General features: G+C 45.8%; 1 pseudogene; it reads left to right on the top strand.

The window, feature by feature from the left end:
• The first annotated feature begins 17,555 nt into the window (after positions 1 to 17,555).
• On the top strand, positions 17,556 to 17,675 carry LOC136642488 (5S ribosomal RNA; annotated as a pseudogene).
• The last annotated feature ends 2,943 nt before the right edge of the window (positions 17,676 to 20,618 follow it).

Here is a 20,618-nt window from a genome sequence, read left to right as displayed (position 1 = left end):
GGATACACAGGCCTTCCTGCCAGAGCTCCTCATTCTTACATCATCTTTGTATTGGCAACCTTCAGTCTCGAAAGACTATGGTATCGCGCTCTGAAAGGTGGTTCTGGCACAGCGTCTAGTGTGGCTGAAAAGGCCAATCCGGGAGTGACAATCCCTTCCACACCAGGAGCAAGTGCAGTCTGTCCCTGGTCTGTCTCCCTGGCTATGGGCCTTCCTTCTTTGCCTCTTAGCCTCAGACTGTTGGCAAAGTGTCTCTTCAAACTGGGAAAGGCCATGCTGCACAGCCTGCCTCCAAGCGGGCCGCTCAGAGGCCAGGGTTTCCCACTTGTTGAGGTCCATCCCTAAGGCCTTCAGATCCCTCTTGCAGATGTCCTTGTATCGCAGCTGTGGTCTACCTGTAGGGCGCTTTCCTTGCACGAGTTCTCCATAGAGGAGATCCTTTGGGATCCGGCCATCATCCATTCTCACGACATGACCAAGCCAACGCAGGCGTCTCTGTTTCAGCAGTGAATACATGCTAGGGATTCCAGCACGTTCCAGGACTGTGTTGTTTGGAACTTTGTCCTGCCAGGTGATGCCGAGGATGCGTCGGAGGCAGCGCATGTGGAAAGCATTCAGTTTCCTCTCCTGTTGTGAGTGAAGAGTCCATGACTCGCTGCAGTACAGAAGTGTACTCAGGACGCAAGCTCTGTAGACCTGGATCTTGGTATGTTCCGTCAGCTTCTTGTTGGACCAGACTCTCTTTGTGAGTCTGGAAAACGTGGTAGCTGCTTTACCGATGCGCTTGTTTAGCTCGGTATCGAGAGAATGTGTGTCGGAGATCGTTGAGCCAAGGTACACAAAGTCATGGACAACCTCCAGTTCATGCTCAGAGATTGTAATGCAGGGAGGTGAGTCCACATCCTGAACCATGACCTGTGTTTTCTTCAGGCTGATTGTCAGTCCAAAATCTTGGCAGGCCTTGCTAAAACGATCCATGAGCTGCTGGAGATCTTTGGCAGAGTGGGTAGTGACAGCTGCATCGTCGGCAAAGAGGAAGTCACGCAGACATTTCAGCTGGACTTTGGATTACATCATCACTTACATCATCACAAGCATGCTTTATATATGTTACACAAACATATGCAAGTTTGTGATGGCCCAGATTAGGATAGGGCTGCAATAAACATATGCATTCAGACCTGCTCAATTTTCAGCAGAAACTACTATAATAACTACAATATTTCCACTGCAATATTATTATTATTTATTATTAACAGTATTTATATACCTCTTTTCAACAAAGCGGTTTACAAAGTTCACAAAGCGGTTTACAGAGAAAAATCCAATAACTAATGGCTCCCTGTCCCAAAAGGGCTCACAATCTAAAAAGATGCAAAAGAACACCATCAGGCAGCCACAAGAGAAGACAATGCTGGGGTGAGGAGGGTCAGTTACTCTCCCTCTGCTAAAAATAGAGAAGCACCCACTTGAAAAAGTGCCTCTTGCTCAGTTAGCAGAGGTTTGCATATAGTATGCAATATAAAAGCATACTAAGGGTCATTGTTATCCTATACCCCTTTCTGGCCTTGATCTGCTTTCCCGGGTCCTCTTGGACTTGTGCCTGCAAAGTAGCTGGCGCAGAGCCAAGTAGAGGCTTACTCTGGACACTTACCCCATGAAAATGGGGAGGCTTACCCCGTGAAAATGTTTGTTAACTGAAGGAGACTTCCAGGATCCAAAACTCTGCTGTGGAATGGTGTGGCAGGGGGAGTTAGGATTAGGTTTCTAATCTATGAGTTATTCAGAAGTAAGCCCCTGCTTTGTGCAGTAGGGATGGCTTTAAGCATACCTAGAATTATAGCTATGATCTCTCAATATGATATGTACAATGCATATAGCCAGTGCTTTTTTTGAAGAAAAGAAAAAAAAAAAAAAGGTGCAGGAACTCACAACTTGTTAATCTTTTATTTATTTATTTATTTATTTATTTATTTATTTATTTATTTACTTTTAAACTGAACTTTGAGGAGTTTTGCAGCCTCAACTGGCCCCCCTTTTGGCAACTGGCAACCAACCTTTATATTTTGCAGCCATGGAGCACCTCCCCTCCTAAAAAATAATAATAATAAATTTCTTCCTTATAGGGATTCAAACCCTTAGCCTCTGGCTCCATAGACCAGCACTTTAACAATTGAGCCATAGGAACTCTTCGACTCAAAGTGTTTGGAACTAATACTTGAGGCGCTGATGGCCACCAGCTGGGCTCAAGACCTTATATATTAGTTCTGAGCACTTTGACTACAGACTTTCCTATAGCCCAATAGAGAGAGTGCTGGGCTATGGAGCATGAGGTCAGAGGTTTGAATCCCTCCCTAGCCTGCAGTTTAAAAAAAAAAAGGTGGAGCACAAGGTCAGAGCCAGGGATGCCAAAAAAAAAAAAAAAAAAAAAAAAAGGTGGAGCACGAGGTCAGAGGTTCGAATCCCTCCCTCAGTGAAAGGGAAAAGAAAAGGTGCCGGAATGCCGTTCTGGTGCGTTCTATTACAAAAAAAGCCCTGCATATAGCACATTTCAAGTATTTAAAGCAGTCGAAGTGTATTATCTCAGCAATTCATGCATGAGCCCTTATAATATAAGCCAACGTTATTGTCCCCAAACTATAGATGGGGATGAACTTGACGAACTTTGAAAGAACGGTTTGCCTAAGGCTGCCCCAGAAACCTATATCTGAGGTATGATATGCCCTTAGGACTTCCTGGCCCCTGCTCACACTCTGAACTGCTAGACACACCCATACAGAGAGAGAGAGAGAGAGAGAGAGAGAGAGAGAGAGAGAGAGAGAGAGAGATGAAGTTCTACCTACAGCACTGTTTTTGTACCTGCTATTTTCTGAAGATATATGGAAAAAACATGTTAACAGTAATGTCCAAAAGCAATGATTGCATTTGATTTAGGATACGCAAGTCATTCTTGTCTTACTAAACAATTAGCTTTAACCTCATCAAAATCCTCAAACAATACTACGAACATCTGAGAGTGATCAAATAGTTCAGAGCAGGCAAGCAATCGGGGCAGGGAAAGGGTACTTTACTTTCTATATCGTTGTTGTCAAAAGATGAAAATTGCTTCTTGATTTAAGGGGCCCTATAAAATGGTAGAGAATTGTGTGAGTCTTGAATGGATCTATAAAACCCTGGCTCCGTTCAGGGTGGATAATGTGAGATTCGGAAGCATGCACCCGGTTTTTTTGCAGCAGTCGCTGTGTGAACGCGGCCGTCCTTTGGGATGACTGCCGATAGCAACAGTACTACGGAAACCAATATAGTGTTAAGCAGTTATTCAATACACAGTTACAACTCGGTATGTGCTTGTTGAAATGAATCTTGCACTTAGCAAGGGACAGACCTTGAACAGACCAGACTTAGCAAGGGACAGACCAGAACAGAAGGGAATGTGTGTATATTTTCACATAAATAACAATGCATGAATGCACCAATCCAAAAAATATTTTTGAAAGTTCTATTATTTCAGAGTACTTCCTGCAGAAAGGTTCTTAGTTTGCAACCTAAATTACAGCACAGTCCTGTGCTGAACTGCCACTGGCATAATGTGTGTTGCACTGGCAGAGGCTGTTTTATGGCAGTTACGAAGCAGTCACCAGTGCACAGTAGCCGTGCACTGCCAGGCTACTGGTGGAGAGTCTGGAGTGGCCTCCCACCTACTGGTGGACAGCCAAAGACCAACCAGAGTAGGTAAGACTCTGCAGCGGATGGAAAGGGGCTGGGTAGGGCAGAACAGGGGACTGGGTGGAACAGGGTGGTGATGGGAGTAAGGAGGAGGGCAGATCAGGCCCTGACGGGGGTGGGTTTGGGGGGTAGCTGTGCATGCCAAATACCAACCCCCTTGCTGGGCCTGATCCACCTTCCCAGTTCAATGAAGACTTGCTCCAGCTATAGGGCTGGTGCAGGTCCAAGTTGACCCACATGGGCTTATCCCAGGGCAGGGATCAAAGTTCCCTTATCCCATGGAGGCCTTCCAAGGATTCAGCGGAGCCCATGCCAGCACCACTGTGTTGCCACGTGGGGAGTTGTGGTCAACAGGGCTGTTAACCAGTCAAAGAGATAATTAAAGGTTTCCAGTAGAGTAACTGTTTTGCTTTTCACAGAGCAATATTAACTGAAATATATTGCTTGCAATTAAGAGTTAGATGATTCAAAGTTGTAAAATATTTGGGTGGTTTAATGAATATTTTTAATTGAAATGACTAAAAAAATAACCAAATAAATGAATGAATAAAGTACTTTTTCTGAACACGGCCCACAAAAATTTCTGGAAAACACACAGGAAATATTAATTTTTAGCATTTGTGTACCATTTTTTGAAGGTGCAAAAGCACCTCACATGTATAATGTGTATAGAATGTTGACAACAACCATGTAAGGTTAACATTACTATTCTCCTGTTGCTGATGGAGATAAGAGGGGGTGGCTTGCCTAAGACCACCAAGTGAGTTCATGGAAGAGGTTGCATTCAAGCTTTATCCTGATTTGCAGTGCAGTCTCTGTACTGCACCAACTCTCAAGCTGTCTCTCTCCCTAAACAGAGGTATCTGGCAAGGATGGGCACTCGACATAAGGTCAATTGTCTTAAGTCATGCTAAAGTCACTGACCTGAGCACTCGAGTTGACTCGAGTCATGACCATCACTGACTTACACTCGACTCACAACTCGTGGGCGGTTACTAAAAAAATGACTATTGACTGGAAATGACTTTGAGTCCCTATCTTGCGTGTATGTGTGTGTGTGTGTGTGTGTGTGTGTGTGTGTGTGTGTTCTTCCCTAATTTTTTTTCTTTGCCGCTTTTGCATTGTGCTGCTTGACCTCATGGGCAATCCAGAACCAGCATTCAGAAAGACAGCAGCAGCAGACGTGGTGGGAGAGTAGGTTGGTTCTAGGAGGCAGGGCTGGGGGAGGGGTTTTGAGGAGAGGAGGAAATCCTGAGGTCTTTATTGATTTATTAATTTATTGCTGTAGTAGACAGTGGGAGGGACCAGAAGGCAGGAGCAGCCAGGACATGGGGGAGGGAGATCTATTTTACATTTAGGGACAAATGGCTAAATTTTTTTCTGGATGAGGTAGGAGAAAGAGGGAGGTGCCCAAAGGAGGGAAATCTATTTTACATTTAGGGACAAATGGTTAAATTTTTTCTGGATGAGGTAGGAGAAAGAAGGAGATGCCCAAAGGATGGGATAGGAACATACGGCTTCAGGTTTTTTTCTGCACAAGCCAGGGAAGGGGCAAAAGGTGGCAGGCAAACCAGGGGGAAGGTGGTTCTTTGCACAGGGGGGTGTTAAATGACAATTCCTACCTGCACACACCCGCCACCACTACCTCTCTTTTTTCTGTGAATTTTTGCTCAAGGACTTGTGACTTGAAATGACTTAAGACCCAAACCTATCCAATTTTCCAGTGCTGGTGCAGCCGTGCCAAGGGGGCATGTGCTGCATCCTGTGGTGGGGGGGCGGTCACAGAGGCCTCCTCAAGGTATGGAAACATTTATTCCCTTATTCCCTCCAGGCTGCATTGAGGCTGTACCAGTGCTAGAAAGTTTGAAAGGATTGGGCCCTCCTACTTGTGACTTGAAGAACTTGAAATTCTTTCAAGTCACAAAGTATACATGCTATGACTCGCTAGTCAAATTGCAGTGTCGGTGACTTGAGCTTAATGGCTTGGAAGTGTCCCTGGTATCTGGAAACACGTTATGATGTAAGCATGACATCCATAATTTAGAATGAAAAACAAAACAAAGAAGAATACCTGCACGAGTGGAAGGGAAAAACGAACGCTGGTATTACCCTAATTTCTTCTGTGTAATGAGATTTGTCAAACAGCTCACAATGCTAATCTCTGAGAATAGTTTTGGGACTACAGGCTTTCATGGTCACATAAATGGTTGCAACCCATCATCAAGGTTATCACAACATTTGGTAAGTCAATATGTGTTGATAGTCACTGAAGCTTCAAATCCTGCAAGATGTTGCAGAACAAGAACAAAAAAGCATGCATTTCACATTTAAGACAGATGTTGTTGGATTTAATTCTTAGATCTTAGGAAGAGCTTGATTTTATGGAAAAACAAAAATCTGGCTGATGCTGAAACCACGGGCAGCACTTAGGGCCTGTTCCTATCCAAACTTCCAGTGCTGATGTAGCTGCGATGCAGCCATAAGGTAAGGTAAGAGGCCTCCATAACATAAGGTCTCTTCACTGCAGGATGCCACACACACCTTGTTGGCATGGCTGCATCAACGCTGAAAAATTGGATAGGAATGGGCCCTTAGAGGTCTTCCTTTCATACATAACAAATTCAGCATCTGAGCTTCAGGGCAGGTAGGGCCCAAGGCAGGTATGGCTATGGCCAGGTGTTGAAAAATGGACCTTGGTGCACGACAAGGAAAAGGGCTAGACATTTGCAAAAAAGGAAGCTGTTGGGGGCATGGTTGCCAACACAAGAGAGAGAAAGGAAGGCTTTAGGTCAGCAATTTTCTGTTTTCTTCTCCCAGTACACACTTCTATGGTCTTTTCTATGACCTTTGCCTCTTGTGATGTCACTTCTGGCTTCTGGGAGACACTTCTGGGTTCTGTGGCTCAGTTTCTGTCTGTAGTAAGAAATTGTCTCTCTTCCTCCTTTTCCCCCCCAGTGGTTTTTCAGTGCTTTTCAATTGCTGTGCTCCGAATTCCCACTGCAAACCTGCAGAAACTTTCATGGCACTCCAATGTGTTGTGGCATACCAGTTGAAAATCTGCTCCTGCTTTATGTCCCAATCCAGGCCCATGCGCACTGGCTTATTGCTGGTGCACACTGTCACAAATGTGCCATAAGGTCCATTTGAGAGCCTTAACATGAACCCAGCAACAGAGTTAACCCAGTGCAAGCCTGCAGCAGGCCAGCTCTGGTACTGGGCCCATGGTCTGCCACCCAGTGTTATGTACAAATGCTGGCCAGTGGAGAAGTAAGATGGGGTGGGGGGGAAGTGGGGAGGAGACATTCCAGGATGGGTAGAGGGTGGGGGAAGATGTGGCAGGAGGAGGGAGTAGAACGGGAGTGGGGGCAGGACCGGTGGAGCTCAACTTTGTTGGATCCGGAGCCCCATATAAAGCCGCGAGGCCCTACACTGGACTCCTTGATTCTGCACTGACTGAAGAGCCGCCACAGAATCAAGTAGCCCATTGTGGGGCTACTTTCCTTACCCAGGGGACCCCTTACTTCAAGGAGCCGCCGGAGGCTGCCCGGCATGTTTAAGATGCCACGGCAGCCATTTTGGCACCATGGCAGTCCAGCACACTGGGCACCTCAGGATCGGGCTGCCCAGTGGCAAAATGTAATGGGCTGCCACTGCACTGATTTGTAGCTGGAGAAAAGGAGGGACATACAACTGGCAAGCTGAGTTGTCTTTTGCCCACACTTCACACTGCTGGGGTGTTGAGATCGTTTGTAGCCTTTGCAATGTTTTTGGATGCTAACTAAAGATGTGACCTATTTACAGTTCAATCTTCTTGTCTCGTGTCTGACTGGGATGTGTGGGAAATCTACCAGTTTTGAGCACTCAACCAGTTGTAATATTTATAACATGACATTTATTTTCCAGTTCATAAAATAATGCTTCTCAGCGACACATCTCCTCCAGTGTGCTATGTGCTATATATGCGTCACGTACTGTGAAATTAGCTATTCAAAACTGCATTTCTGACAAGATGGTTTCTGACAAGGTGTTAAAGAACGTTATTAATGCTAATAATAATTAGTGGGCCCTTTGCAGTTTTGGAACACGATTATGAGAGTGAAGAGTGAAAGGGGCAATTCGTGCTGTGGTCATAGAACGATATTGTTTAAAAAGTAATAGCATTTATAAACTGTGCCTGACTGTTCAAAGGGTTTCACATGCATTGCCTTGCTGTAACCTTGCAAGTGTAAAACAGCAGATCAGTACGAGTTTCTCCAGCATGCAAGAAGAGCGAGGTTGAAGCTGAAAGTAAGTTTCATTGCAATTTTAAGGGCACAATCCTAACTGTGCCCTTGGCCAGTGCAAGTCCCTTGCACCAGCCCAGGAGGGTTGCAAACGTGCCATAAAGAATGTTTGCGCTTCCCTCGGAGTAAGTCACACTGGCACACAGAGGTGCGCCGGTCCAAAGGAGGCCAGATCCAACCTTTGCAGCAGCAGCAAGTGAGTCCATCCGTGCCAGCCAAGCTTGGGGAGGGCATGGGGTGGGTGGGACAGAACAAAACAGAACAAACATCTAAAAATCTACTGAAAGTCAGTTTTTTCACATGCTGGAAGCAAAAATAATAATAATAAAAAAAGACTTTGCCAGCATCAAAAAAGAGAATTTTTGTGCTGATGAGTTTTTTGGAGCATTCTACAAATGGAGTGTCACAGCCAAAGAAGGCCCTATCTCTAATCCTTGCCAACCTCAGGAATAAAGCAGCAATATTTAAACACTGTGCTTGGCCAGAACACACTGTGTAAGTGGGCCCTCCCACTCACCATCAGAGCCATTCCAGGCTGTGAAGGCAACAAGCAGACCCACTCTGAACCAAACAGCATCACCTGCATCACTGCCTGGAATGGCTGTGATGGAGAGTGGGAGGGGCACTTACGTGATGTGTCCTAATGCCTGCAGTACTTACCACACACCCCTCTGGCTGCCCTACTGGGCCAGCCCCCTCGATATGGAGACCCTGCTCCTTCTCTTCTGCTGTATGTGAAAAAGATGAAGAAGTTGGAGCAGAAGAGGGAGTGGAGGAGAGTGGTGAATTACAGCCTCTTTGGATCAGACTCTTCTCCCCCCCCTCCCATCAGCTGTGCAGCAGGCAGGCACTCAATGGAAGCAAGTCAGGCCATGACTGTGGCCCTGTCCGCAGGTGCTGCTTCCAGTGACCTACTTGAGGCAACACCTCACTGAGAGTCTTGCCCTACTTGGGCTCTTTTCAGTTGTAGATTAGCTCTGTGTGTTTGTACGCTGTCACAGTCCTGTTCCTACCTGGTCATAGGTTCTCATCCCAAGTCAATCAATCTTCTCCTCCGTACATTTTCCATCACCGGGTAGTCATAACACAATGGAGCCTCTATGCTGCTGTGATTCTAAGCCCCAACCCCACACTCACCACAAGCTCAACGTTTGTCACCCCTGACAAATGCTGGAATCCCCTCTGTGCTAAAGAACTATGGGTGGCATGCTGATGGTTGTGAAATGCCGAGTTTGGAGGCAGGCGTGCCCAAATTATTTCTTTTTGGGATGTCAGCTCGCATTGCGATTACAGTGTGATCAAAAGATGGAGGATTCCCCCCCCCTCTGTTTTACCCAGCTCTTTTTTCATAGTTGCTTTTTCTTAAAAAGGGATGAACACCCTATCAATATCCCTTATTATCATTTCCATAGTCCTTTCATTGCAAATAACGCTCATCGTTGTAACCATTGCCAGAGGACCTCAAGGAAGATCAAGCTGGCATTCCCCCTCCCTCCACAGATGATAAACCAAATCTATATAGTGTGATGCATTTATGGCTGAGTTGGAATCTGAACTCCGATTTCAAATATCCAGTAATCATTTGGTAATAGTAAAGACATCCTAGCTAGCAGGACAATATGTCCAGCCACCTGATCTTATTTGCATTTTTGGTTTCAAATTTCTCATATGCCTACCGACACCCTGCACATGCCTGATAACGTTTGATCTTGGGAACTAAGCAGAATCAGGCCTGGATAGTACTTGGATGGGAGACCACCGGGGAATATTGGGTGCTGTAGGCTTATGCCATAGTCTTTCGAGACTGAAGGTTGCCAACCATGCAATTAAAATTCACCAAAGCTATCTGAGCACTGCCCCCCCCCCCCCCGTGCAGAATGACACTTATTTTTAGCAACATTTTTTACTCATTGTATTTCCTGGCAGATCTCTGGGAAATCTGACACTTAAAATTTGTATTCATGTTGGATGAAGGCTGCCAAGGATGAAGTTCCGGTTGTTAATGAGCTGGCAGTTTTCCCCCCTTTCAAGTCTGAGAACCAAAGTTGACCTCCCCACCCTCTCATGTCATTGTTAAAAAATGATTTGCCAAACAGAGAGAGACGCGGAGCCGTGGCTAGGATCAGGCGTAACAGGTGGCCTTTCCGTTCCCACTTCTAAGGAAATTGCTCCAAGGATTCTGTTTCATAAGGCACCTGTCAGCAACTCAGAAAAAAATAATAAAACCCTTGATCATTTCCTGAAGCCCCCTCCCCCTCTACCCACAACCTATTTACATAGTTCCAATCTGATTTTAATCTTTCAGTGACAGAAGGGAAGCTCAGAGGCTTTTCCAGAAAAGACTGTGAAAGGCCTCCCTCTGTAACCATGGGTCTGTTGGCAACCAGTGTAGATAATATAGTACCCAGTTAGATGGACCAAGAATATGCCTTAGTAAACAGCCCTTCCTCTGAAATGGTAAAATGACCCCAAGCTATAAGATCTTTTAGGTTCCAATGTATATTTTTAATGTATTTTTATTTATTTTATTTTTCACACCTTCCTTCCTCCAAGGAGCTCAGAGTGGTGTACATTGTTCCCCCCTCCTTTTGTCCTCACAACAGCCCTGTGAGGTAGGTACAGCCCTGAGATAGTAACTGGCTCAGGGTCACTCAGGAAGCTTCATGGTTGAGCAGGAATTATGAACCTGGATCTCCCATATCTAAGACCATCTACTGAACCACTATACCGTCCTGGCTCTCACTTTCCCCTCGATAGTCTCTAAAACAGCAGCTGTAAGAGTTTCTGTTGAATTTGACTCAGATATATGCAAAGGCCAAGCTGAACAATATAAAGAAGGAAAATCACACTGTAAATTGATCATCACTCATGCCTTTTTTATAGTGTCAACCCTCAGGTATACAAGGCTGAAAATACGAGCTTTCCCTGAATAGGGAGCACTTCTTCAATTCTCACAGCTGGTCTGACCAAACCAGTCTGTTTTTCTTTGTAACTTCACAGATGTCTCCCATTAAAGAGAATTGTTTTCAAGGTGAAATACTGATTGTGTAATCCTGACATTTGGCAAGTGTGGCTGTCATTCATGGGAATGGTGCAGGCAGGACTATGTGAATTCTAAAGCAACATTCTCAGCACACTTTGCAATTTCTTTTTCTTTTTTTTCTGGGTGGGGGGGAGTGTTTGAGGCAAAACATCTGACACATTTCAGGAAGCCAAAAACCATTTGAAAAGGAATTGCGATGTTTCTCAGGTGTGTTGCCAAACTGACCAGCAGGTTAAGATTGTCCTTGAGGGCAGTTGCGTGCCTGCCACAGGGTGACCTTGGGCAAATGCTCCGAGCGCCAGCCTCTAGGACCCCGTGGAAGCCTCTCTGAGGCTCCCGACTGGGGAGGGGGGGGTGGAAACCGTGCTTCTAGTTTGCCAGAAGCACAGTTTATAGCGCCAGGGAACCTCACAGAGGTTTCCCTGGCATGGGAGGAGGTTGCGCGAGGCTCCATGAGCCTCTGGTAAGTAGGGGGGGGCAGATTTCTGCCTGAGGGGGGTGGCGATAACCTGCAGGGGGATGCCATCATGGAGCTTTGCCCCGGGTGCAGGACTGCAGAGGTCAGTGGCTGCTTGAGGACCTTGCTCTGTGAGCCCTACCCATCTGAAGAATGGTAAGTGGTTAGGCATGGGACAGCCTTCTTTGAAGTGGTGCAAAAATGGTTCCAAAGGAGTTTTGCTTGGCTCCTTCCCTGTAGCGTTTCAAGCAACTGGCAAATCAAGTGCTTTTCCAGGGAGTTTGTATGACTGCCCTGATTTGGCTGATGCTGATACCTCTGAAGTTCTGCTGAGCTGCTCTTGGTTCTATCATGCTGATTATTCTTGCGTGTTGGTAATGTTGGCATTAGTTTTGAGTGGACCCTGCTAACTTTAGGGACTTGTAGGATGCAAAGTGAGAGTGCTCACTCTGCCAGCGCAACGGCACCAGAAGATTATGCCTTAATCCTCTACAGCAGCCATTTTCAACCACTGTGCTATGGCGCACTGGTGTGCCATGAATGGTCTGCAGGTGTGCCTTGGGAGTTTGGGGGAGTGTCATTTATTAGTAGGGCCATTAGGGGTTGTGAGCCCCTTCCAACAGCTTGGTGTGCCTTGTCCATTGTCAAAAGACTGATGGTGTGCTTTGACAATTTTAGTACCTTGTCAGTGAGCCTTGAGACAAAAAAGGTTGAAAATCACTGCTCCACAGTCACTCTCTAATTTGCTTTATAGAGATTAGGCTAAACCTGGACAGTCCAGTGAGTTCTTCTTCTGGGTCCTTTGAAGCTAAGCAGAGTTAGGCCTGGTTAGTATTTGGATGGGAGACCGCCTGGGAATACTGGGTGCTGCAGGCTTATACCATAGTCTTTCGAGACTGAAGGTTACCAACCAACCAGAGCTTAGGCTAGCATTTATTTAACTACGTGACTTCTAGCCCATCTTTCAACCTAGAAAGACCTCAAAGGCAACTTGCAGAGCTAACCCAAGTTCTTCTGGCACCGGAGCTGCTGTATCCAATGCTGACTCCCTTTCCTGGTGACATGCTCTACTCCGCCACTCACTGGCTTGGAAAAAGAAGAGGGGGACTGGACAGAAAGGAAGGTCTGGAGGAGATGACAGGGATGCATCTTGCACTATCCCACCACTCCTCTGTACATCCTGTTCTGCTCCATTCCCTGCTTCCCAGGAGGAACAGGAAGAGCAGTGGAGCCTAAGGAGTAGAGAGAGGTGGGTGGCCCATGTCCATCTGCTGTTTGAGGTGACTTCTTCAGTTGCCTCATTAATGAACTGGCCCTGCTAGGTTGCATCCAATTATAACAGGCTTCAATCCTATATTCACTTTCCTGGGAGTAAGACCCATTGAACAGAAGAGGAATGACTTCTGAGTAGACATGTCTAGGCTTATGCTCAATGGGCACCCTCCAGCACATTGCATTGCTCTTGCTTAGCCTCTCTGACATAGGCATGGTCAAAAATATCATGTTGACATTTTGTGCATTGGGGAGAGCATAACTGGGAACAACATTTTATAAAGCTAAAAAAGATAATTTCAGAACTAAGAATAACAAAGAGATGGCTAAACATTATCTACAGCAAACATCTCACATGCCCAGAAGCCCAACATGCAACAAGGATTCACAATGACCAAGAAGTGTATATTTTTTCCCCCTGCACATTGTTCAAAACTACAGATTTGAGAGTTATTGCAAGCTAATCCCCTTTAGCCATTAGCTCAGTGCATGGCTGGAGGGTGGAAGGCAAGTACGAGGGTGTATTGCTGACGAGATTGCAAATCAAAGGAAATGGAATTACTGCCATGTACAACACAATCTGCTTAGTTCTGTTTAGTCCTTACCTAAAGGGCTGCCTCTAAAAATAGCCACTGGAGGTTTGTTCTGACTTCTTGGCTGAGCTGCAGTTCCCGCCTACTGAATACAATGAGAAAGGAAGCTGTGATAGGTATTGTGCATTGTTACTTTTCTCTGTAAACCTCCCATCTCTTCATTGTCCTGGCACCACCATAAATGGCACAAGCTCATTGGTAAGAATGGGCCACTCTATTGATTATAAATCCAGTCCAATAGTAAACCTGCAGCAGTTCCTGACTATTAAACCCCTCTTCTTTAGTGCAGGCATCTATCCTGAGGGAGATAGACACATCGGTCACTTCTCCTTTGGAGATTTGCACCTAACCAGAGAGTGCCTCTCACCAAAGCCTGATTTTCCCCAGCAGACTCTGCAAAAGGTGGTCAATGCAGGCAAATTGTTCAGCCCATTCAAAGCCTGACGGTCGTTAAGAGGGACTTTGCAATTTCAGCCCAATGGGTCACCAGGCAGGCAGCAAGGCAGCCTCTTGATATCAGTACTGATGCCCCCTGGGCCCTTGGTTACTTTGGGGTGCACATCAAACCCAGTCTTGCACTATACCTGCCAGAAATGGCCAACCTGGCTAAACTAGCACTATACTTCAAGGGAACTATCTGGAGTAGATGGAAGAAACCAACCACCAACTTCCAATCCAGTGGAAAGCCAAAAATTTTTACATTCCCCCCCCCAAAGGGCAGCTAGCTGACCTCAGAGTGTCCAGAAGGTGAGTGGGATGGGGCACAGTGCCTCCAAGCTCAAAATTGCAGGGAAGCACAGCAAAACCGCCACTCAGATGCCACCTGATAAGGCCAGCGCACCAGTTAGATGCTGCCCATCACTGTCTTGCCTTAACAGGCAGACCGGCTGCATTGCTCAGTTTCGAGACTGGGATGTTAATGACAATATCTAAATAGCTATGTCTTACATAGAAAGGAGATGGATAATGAGGGCCCAATCCTATCCAACTTTCCAGCATTGGTGTAGCCGCAATGCAACCCCAAGGTAAGGGAACAAATATTTCCATACCTTGAGGAGATCTCTGTGACTGCCTCCCCACCACAGGATGCAGTGTACACCCCATTGGCACAGCTGCACCAGCACTGGAAAATTGGATAGGATTTGACCCTTAGATGGCAAAAAGCAGCTCCAGTGGGGCTGATTTTCAGAGGAAAAAAAATTGTGTTATCCACACATATTCATGTGCCTAGAACAGGGGTGTCAGACATAAGGCCTGGGGGCTGGATGCAGCCCACGGAAGCTTTTTATCCAACCCTCAGGCTCTCAGTGTCTTAGCAGTGCTGAAATGTTACTGCTGTAAGGGCAGCCCACATGAAAATTGGCTCTCCCATATCTTGAATAATGACATCACTTTCTGCCTATTGGCATCACTTCCGTCCCTTAGCGGGCATCATGAATGTTGTTTGGTCTTTGGTATGAAATGAGTTTGACACCCCTGGCCTAGAACCTCCAGAGTTTTGGGGACCATCCTGCAAAATGGTGGAGTAAATCCCTATAGTTTAAGGAAAGTTACAAGATAAAGCATTCAGAGTTCATCCTCTAGTTCAAAGGCAAAGACAAGCATTGAACATCCTTTTTCTTTTTCTTCTTTTTGTAGAGTGACCATTAAGTATCCCAGTATAGGCGTGCTTACCAACCTCCGGCTTAATGACAGACTGCATATATGACAGTGCTCAAAGCACAACAAAGAGGCTCTTAATTAGGCATTCAGGTCTCCCAAAGCCTGAAGAATGTCTGATTACACACACACAGAGTCTCTTAATGCAAAGAAGAGAGACTATCTCCAGTAGCCTGTGCAGCCAGCTAGTGTCTGGCAGGGAGTGTCTGTTTACACAACAAAGGCACTAGGTTGGGCTAAATGTTCGTTACTGTCCTAACTGCATAACAACAGGGATCGGAGAATCTATCCCTGTTGTTAAGTGACATACACCTGTATGCACATCGCCTCTCATTCCTATGAAACCTGCTAGGGCTTCTCCATCGCTCAGGATTTGGGTCAATTTTCCAGGCAGCCAAATGGTGCCTGAAGTCCCAGGGGTAGAGCTTAGCTGATTATTGGTCAGCATTCTGAAGACTGCTCAGTGGACTGGCCCTAGATTTTGACCCCACTCACCATTTCCTTTGCAAAGCCTAAGATTAGCTGTTTGCCTTGGGAGCCACGTAGGTGTTGTAGTTGGTGCAACTCCGTCTGCTGTCCAGAGGGGGCAGGATGCTGTCCAGAAGGGCTCAAATTATGGCCCAGTGACTCTGACCTTTCTACCTGTTGTCTCTGTGATCCTTGTGGGGTGTGGCCCTAACCCTTTATCCTTCCTTCTCCTCTGAGCACTTCCTCTTGTCTTCTGACCACCAACCTATTAAGATGGTGCACACCAGGGCTCTGATGCCCAGGCCATCTTGAGCACAAGGCATGCAGGGCAAGGCAGCTCTAGGCCCTTGCTATCTCTAAGTGTTAGCTGAACCTCTGATCCGAATCAGATGCTGTAAATATACACTCAATGGAACAGTAAGTAAATAACTTCTTTTTGCAACTTTAACAAGCCATTGTCTCTTTGTCTTTTTTTTATTGAATAGCAATCAGCCAGATGAGGGAAGTTCCCTTGGATGATACCCAAAGGGGAGTCCGCAGCTTAAGCTACTCTGCTTCCCCCTCTCAAAGAGGAAACTACCTTTAATTTCCTCCAACAGTAGGAATGTTTTCCTATCCTCTTGATTGGTCTTAGTGGGTTGTTCTTTTCGCCTACTCCAGACTATCATTTCGTCCAAGAGTGTATGCCGGCGAAGGAGTTGTGGAGGGGCATAACGAGGGACTTTAAGTGGCCTGAACTGGCCAAACAGGCCTGGGAGACGATCGTCTCTGGGAAGGAGCTGGGGGGAGGTATGAGGGGACCCAAGAGGACGAGTAATGCAGGACAATGGAGGGAAAGAGATGATAGGTGGGAGGTGCCATGGTCTACGGCAGGGGTGTCCAAACATTTTGGCAGGAGGGCCACATCATCTCTCTGACACTGTGTCGGGGGCCGGGGGAAAAAAATAATTAATTTACCATTTTAAATTTGAATAAATTTACATAAATGAATATATTAGAGATGGAACTTGTGTGAATGAATGAAGGTCTTGCAGTAGCTCAAGGCCTATAAAAGGCCTTGCACAAAGCAAGGCCAGCCTTTCCTTTGCTGACGCTGCTGCATCACAGACGTGAAACAGCAAGTAGTGAAGGGAGCCCTTGTCCCACAGCTCAAGTGAGAGGTTGAACAGTCTCTCTCTTGCTGAGAGGCCAGCACGGGCTCCAGCAAGTCTTTGGAGGGCCAGAGGCTCATTGGAGACTGGGAGCTCCCCGAGGGCCTGATTTAAAGGCCCTGAGGGCTGCAAGTGGCCCCCGGGCCGGGGTTTGGGCACCCCTGATCTACGGTAAGATTGATAAATCTGTATGTCCATTTTTCACTGGGCATCCAAAGGGGCAAAGAAATAAAGGAGAAAAAGTCCACCAACACGCAGGGATGGGTCTGCTTTGTGGTCTCCAGAGTATACAGCATTGTGGCTTACGAAAGGGTGAGAACCAGTAGAGATAGGTGGAAAAATTGGTGGGAGTGGTTAGATTGGGTGAATCCACTTATAATGTGATGTATCTGTGTTCTAGTTAAACAGTTGATGTAATGTGACTGTAGCTGAAAATGTAAAATGTGATTTCTTTCCTTTGTATTTATTGTAGTATGAAACTTTTTAAATAAAAATCTATATCCCCCCCCCCTCAAAAAAAAATCTATATTTCCCAGACTATCATTGGGTTGAGATGGTTCTTTACCTTTTTCGGTCAATTTGGCAGGTTTTGTATGGGCCAGGGAGGCAGGAGTAGGGATTTTGGTGTGCATCTTGAGATCAGCAAAAAATTGGTTGGTGAGCCAGTATTGGTCCTCAGAGATTTGCTGGCTTGGGGATGCTGGCTGGTGAGCCCTCTGGCCTGGTCTGCAAAGGCAACGCAAAGGTTTATTGGTTTGGGGGAGTCAAGGCAGTCCTGATGCCTCAACCTTTCGCAGTTGGCATAGAGAAGCTCAGGTCACTCAGAGATAGGGCACAGCTTTGAGTCAGGGTGGGAACACCTGTCCTGGAGAATAGATGGTAAATTGCTGTCTCCTCAGAGTTACTTACAGCAACTGTTACCCTGCACATGCCCCATCTCGTCTGATCTTGGAAGCTAAGCAGGGTCAGGCCTGGTTAGTACTTGGATGGGAGACCGCCTCGGAATACTGGGTGCTGTAGGCTTATACCATAGTCTTCTGAGACTGAAGGTTGCCAACCAACCAGAGTTACTTGCTCATACTTAAGAAGGAGGAGTTTCAGATCTTTCCCAATGGCAGTTTCATTTCTGGAATAGGCTGTCAATAAAGTAGTCCCATTTGGCCCAAGTCTCTGCCTTGCATATTTGGGGTGGGGAGATGCATGGACAATAAGTAGGAACCAGGTCCTTAAACTTTCTTAACTCTGCCATTTCTTTTTATGAGGCCACAACTTTCATGGACTTTTCCATGCCGGTGGGTTACAGCAATCTCAGTGCTTGGAACTCGCAAGAGCCTCGGAGTTGGTAATCTGTCATTACAACCAGCGCACAACTGTCTACATGGGCCTGAATTAGTTCTGTCTCCCTTCAACTAGGGAAAGTACAGCCGACACAGCTAAACGCCTGCTTTCACCACTGTGGAATGGTCATTAAGGTTATTCACATTACCCCGGGGAAGCTTTTGTTTGACACGATGTGACTATTCTTTTTCTTTGTAACAAGCAAACTCAGGTACATAATTGTTGCACTTTGCTACACTTCAGTCCCATCTGATTTCTATAAGAGAGTCGCAACCCATCAGCCCACTGTCGAGGCCAATCACACTTAATCCTGCTTGGTATTTAATTGAGAAAAAAATCCACTGAAGGTGTCAAGCAACAGTCAAGGCTCACTTAAGTTACTGGCTCAGATGCAGTGCTCAAATGCAGCTGATGCTCAGACAATGAAGTGAAAGGCTGATTTTTTTTTTTTTCCTATTTTAAGTCTTATAGTTCTTAGAGGACTAACAGATGACTTGCTGTTGATATTAAATGCAAAAATATAGGCTGCTTGAAAAAGTATGCACTATCTATCTATCTATCTATCTATCTATCTATCTATCTATCTATCTATCTATCTATCTATCTATCATCACATATTTTCTAACAGCCTATTCTTTGCATCGAAATGCATAGTTGCACTATTTTATGTCAGATTCTTGTTTGGTAATTTGGATTGTAGGATTGTGGTGGTGTCTGTTTTTAACTTGCCATACATTTGTGTGGGAGAAATTAAGTTACCTGCATTCGGTAGTTATGGAATTCACATGCAGTAAGTCATTCACTGACTTTGAGATGAGGTCCTGAATAGTTAAGGGCGCAATCCTAACTTGCACTGGAAGCAGGCAGGCCTGTGCTGCATCCAGTGCAGGTTTGGGGCCAAAAGGAGAGCAGCCTGAAACAAAGGGAAGCCTTTCCCCTTACCCCGTGTCATGCTGCAGCAGCCCCAATAGGTTTACTCAGATCTGTGCCATCTGATAAGGTGGCGCAAATCCGAGCAGTCCAGAACTGCCCTGGGCCACTCAGGAATGGGGTCAGGATCTGGCATAACCACCAGATCCTGGCCCCACCTCCTGTTTCCCACCCTCCCCCCCACCCAGGAACACCTCCCTCCCACCTCTCCCGCCCTCATCCACCCTCTGACCCCTGCATCAGCCGAGCTTGGCTGATGCAACTCACCCTCTCCCTGGGACCCATGTCAGTACGGGAAGGCCAGTGCATGTCTGTGCTCTGGCCAATCTGCCCAAAGAGTGGCACAAAAGTTCTTTACTGCACTTTTGTGACACTCCTGGACTGGCGCAAGGGACTTGCATCAGCCAAGTAGCTTCTTGGATTGCTTCCTAATTATCTTTATTCTAATTTGAGGAAAATAAGTGAAATAAGGACCAACGGAGTTGTGAAATCATAATCTCTGGGAACTGTTTTGCACATGGACTATCAAGTCTAAGGTTAGAATTACTCAATGAAATATTGTAGCTCAGAGTCACATCTACATAGGGTCCTGTTGGAGGCTAAAGGACTCGTGGTAAACCAAGATGCGTGTGTTTGTCAAAGGCTTATGTAGTTGGCCAAATGAGGAGGTAGGGAAATGTTCTGGATTGTCACATGAGTAACTTGTTGACACCAGTCTATAGAGACGCTGGATTTCGGGAGTGGCTTTTGGAATACGAGACTGTGTAGCAGGCAAGGTGAAGATTGATATCCAAGACTTTTAGAAATTGGTTTGTAATTGGATTATAATTGTAAGAATAAAACCTTAGAACATCCTTATGGAGTTCTTGGCTGTTTGCAGTGCGATCAATACAAACTCTACAATCTTTCCATCATTTGCAATACATTTATGTCCCACAGTCATGACTCCCACAGTCCCTTGCATGACTCTTACACGTATCCCACCTCAGATACCATTTAGGTGATCTCTAAATAAAACTGATCCATGGAAACAAAGATTGATTAGGAAAATTAAGCATGCACACTTGACTGATTAACGAGCTTTTCTTGCTCATTGATACAATTATCTGGAATATGGCATGCCAAGGGTTAACTTCCTTTTCCTTGGCTGGTGTGATGTCCAAGATCTGACTAGCTTAAACAGGGCAAAGGAGATGGGAGAAATGACATACTTCTTCCTGCCGTGTTGAGTGTGTCCATAGCCTTGCAGGGGGTGGAGGGAGAGCTAAAGTTGTCCATACTAATGAATTACAAGGACTTGAAGCAAATTGTTATTGTGCCCAGGAGATAGTATATTCAGAATGTTGGCTGTCATGCATATTGTGGATGAATTGAGAGAGAAATATGCCAAGCATGTCAGCTCCAGAGAACTTGAGTGTGAGGCGATAAAGCTCCCCTTTTATAGTGCTTTTTCTCGGAATTGCTCATGCCCAGAGGATATGCTTTTGCTTATGACAACTCTATGCATTATGACTGATTACTTAAAGGAAGTTTTACTGTTTGCCTATATATGGTTTCCCAACAGAGGAAATGACTGTTTCTATATTGTTCTCTGTAAAACAGCACACTAAATATTAACAATTTGACATGCATTTCATACCAACCGAGTAGTACCTGACTTAATAGGCAGTGTCCCTGAGCGAAGAGGAGGAAATGGAA

This window comes from Tiliqua scincoides, chromosome 2 (assembly GCF_035046505.1).
Source record: "Tiliqua scincoides isolate rTilSci1 chromosome 2, rTilSci1.hap2, whole genome shotgun sequence".
Classification (NCBI taxonomy): domain Eukaryota; kingdom Metazoa; phylum Chordata; class Lepidosauria; order Squamata; family Scincidae; genus Tiliqua; species Tiliqua scincoides.
The sequence above is the reverse complement of the archived record's forward strand: the minus strand, read 5'-3'. Positions and strand labels throughout refer to the sequence as shown.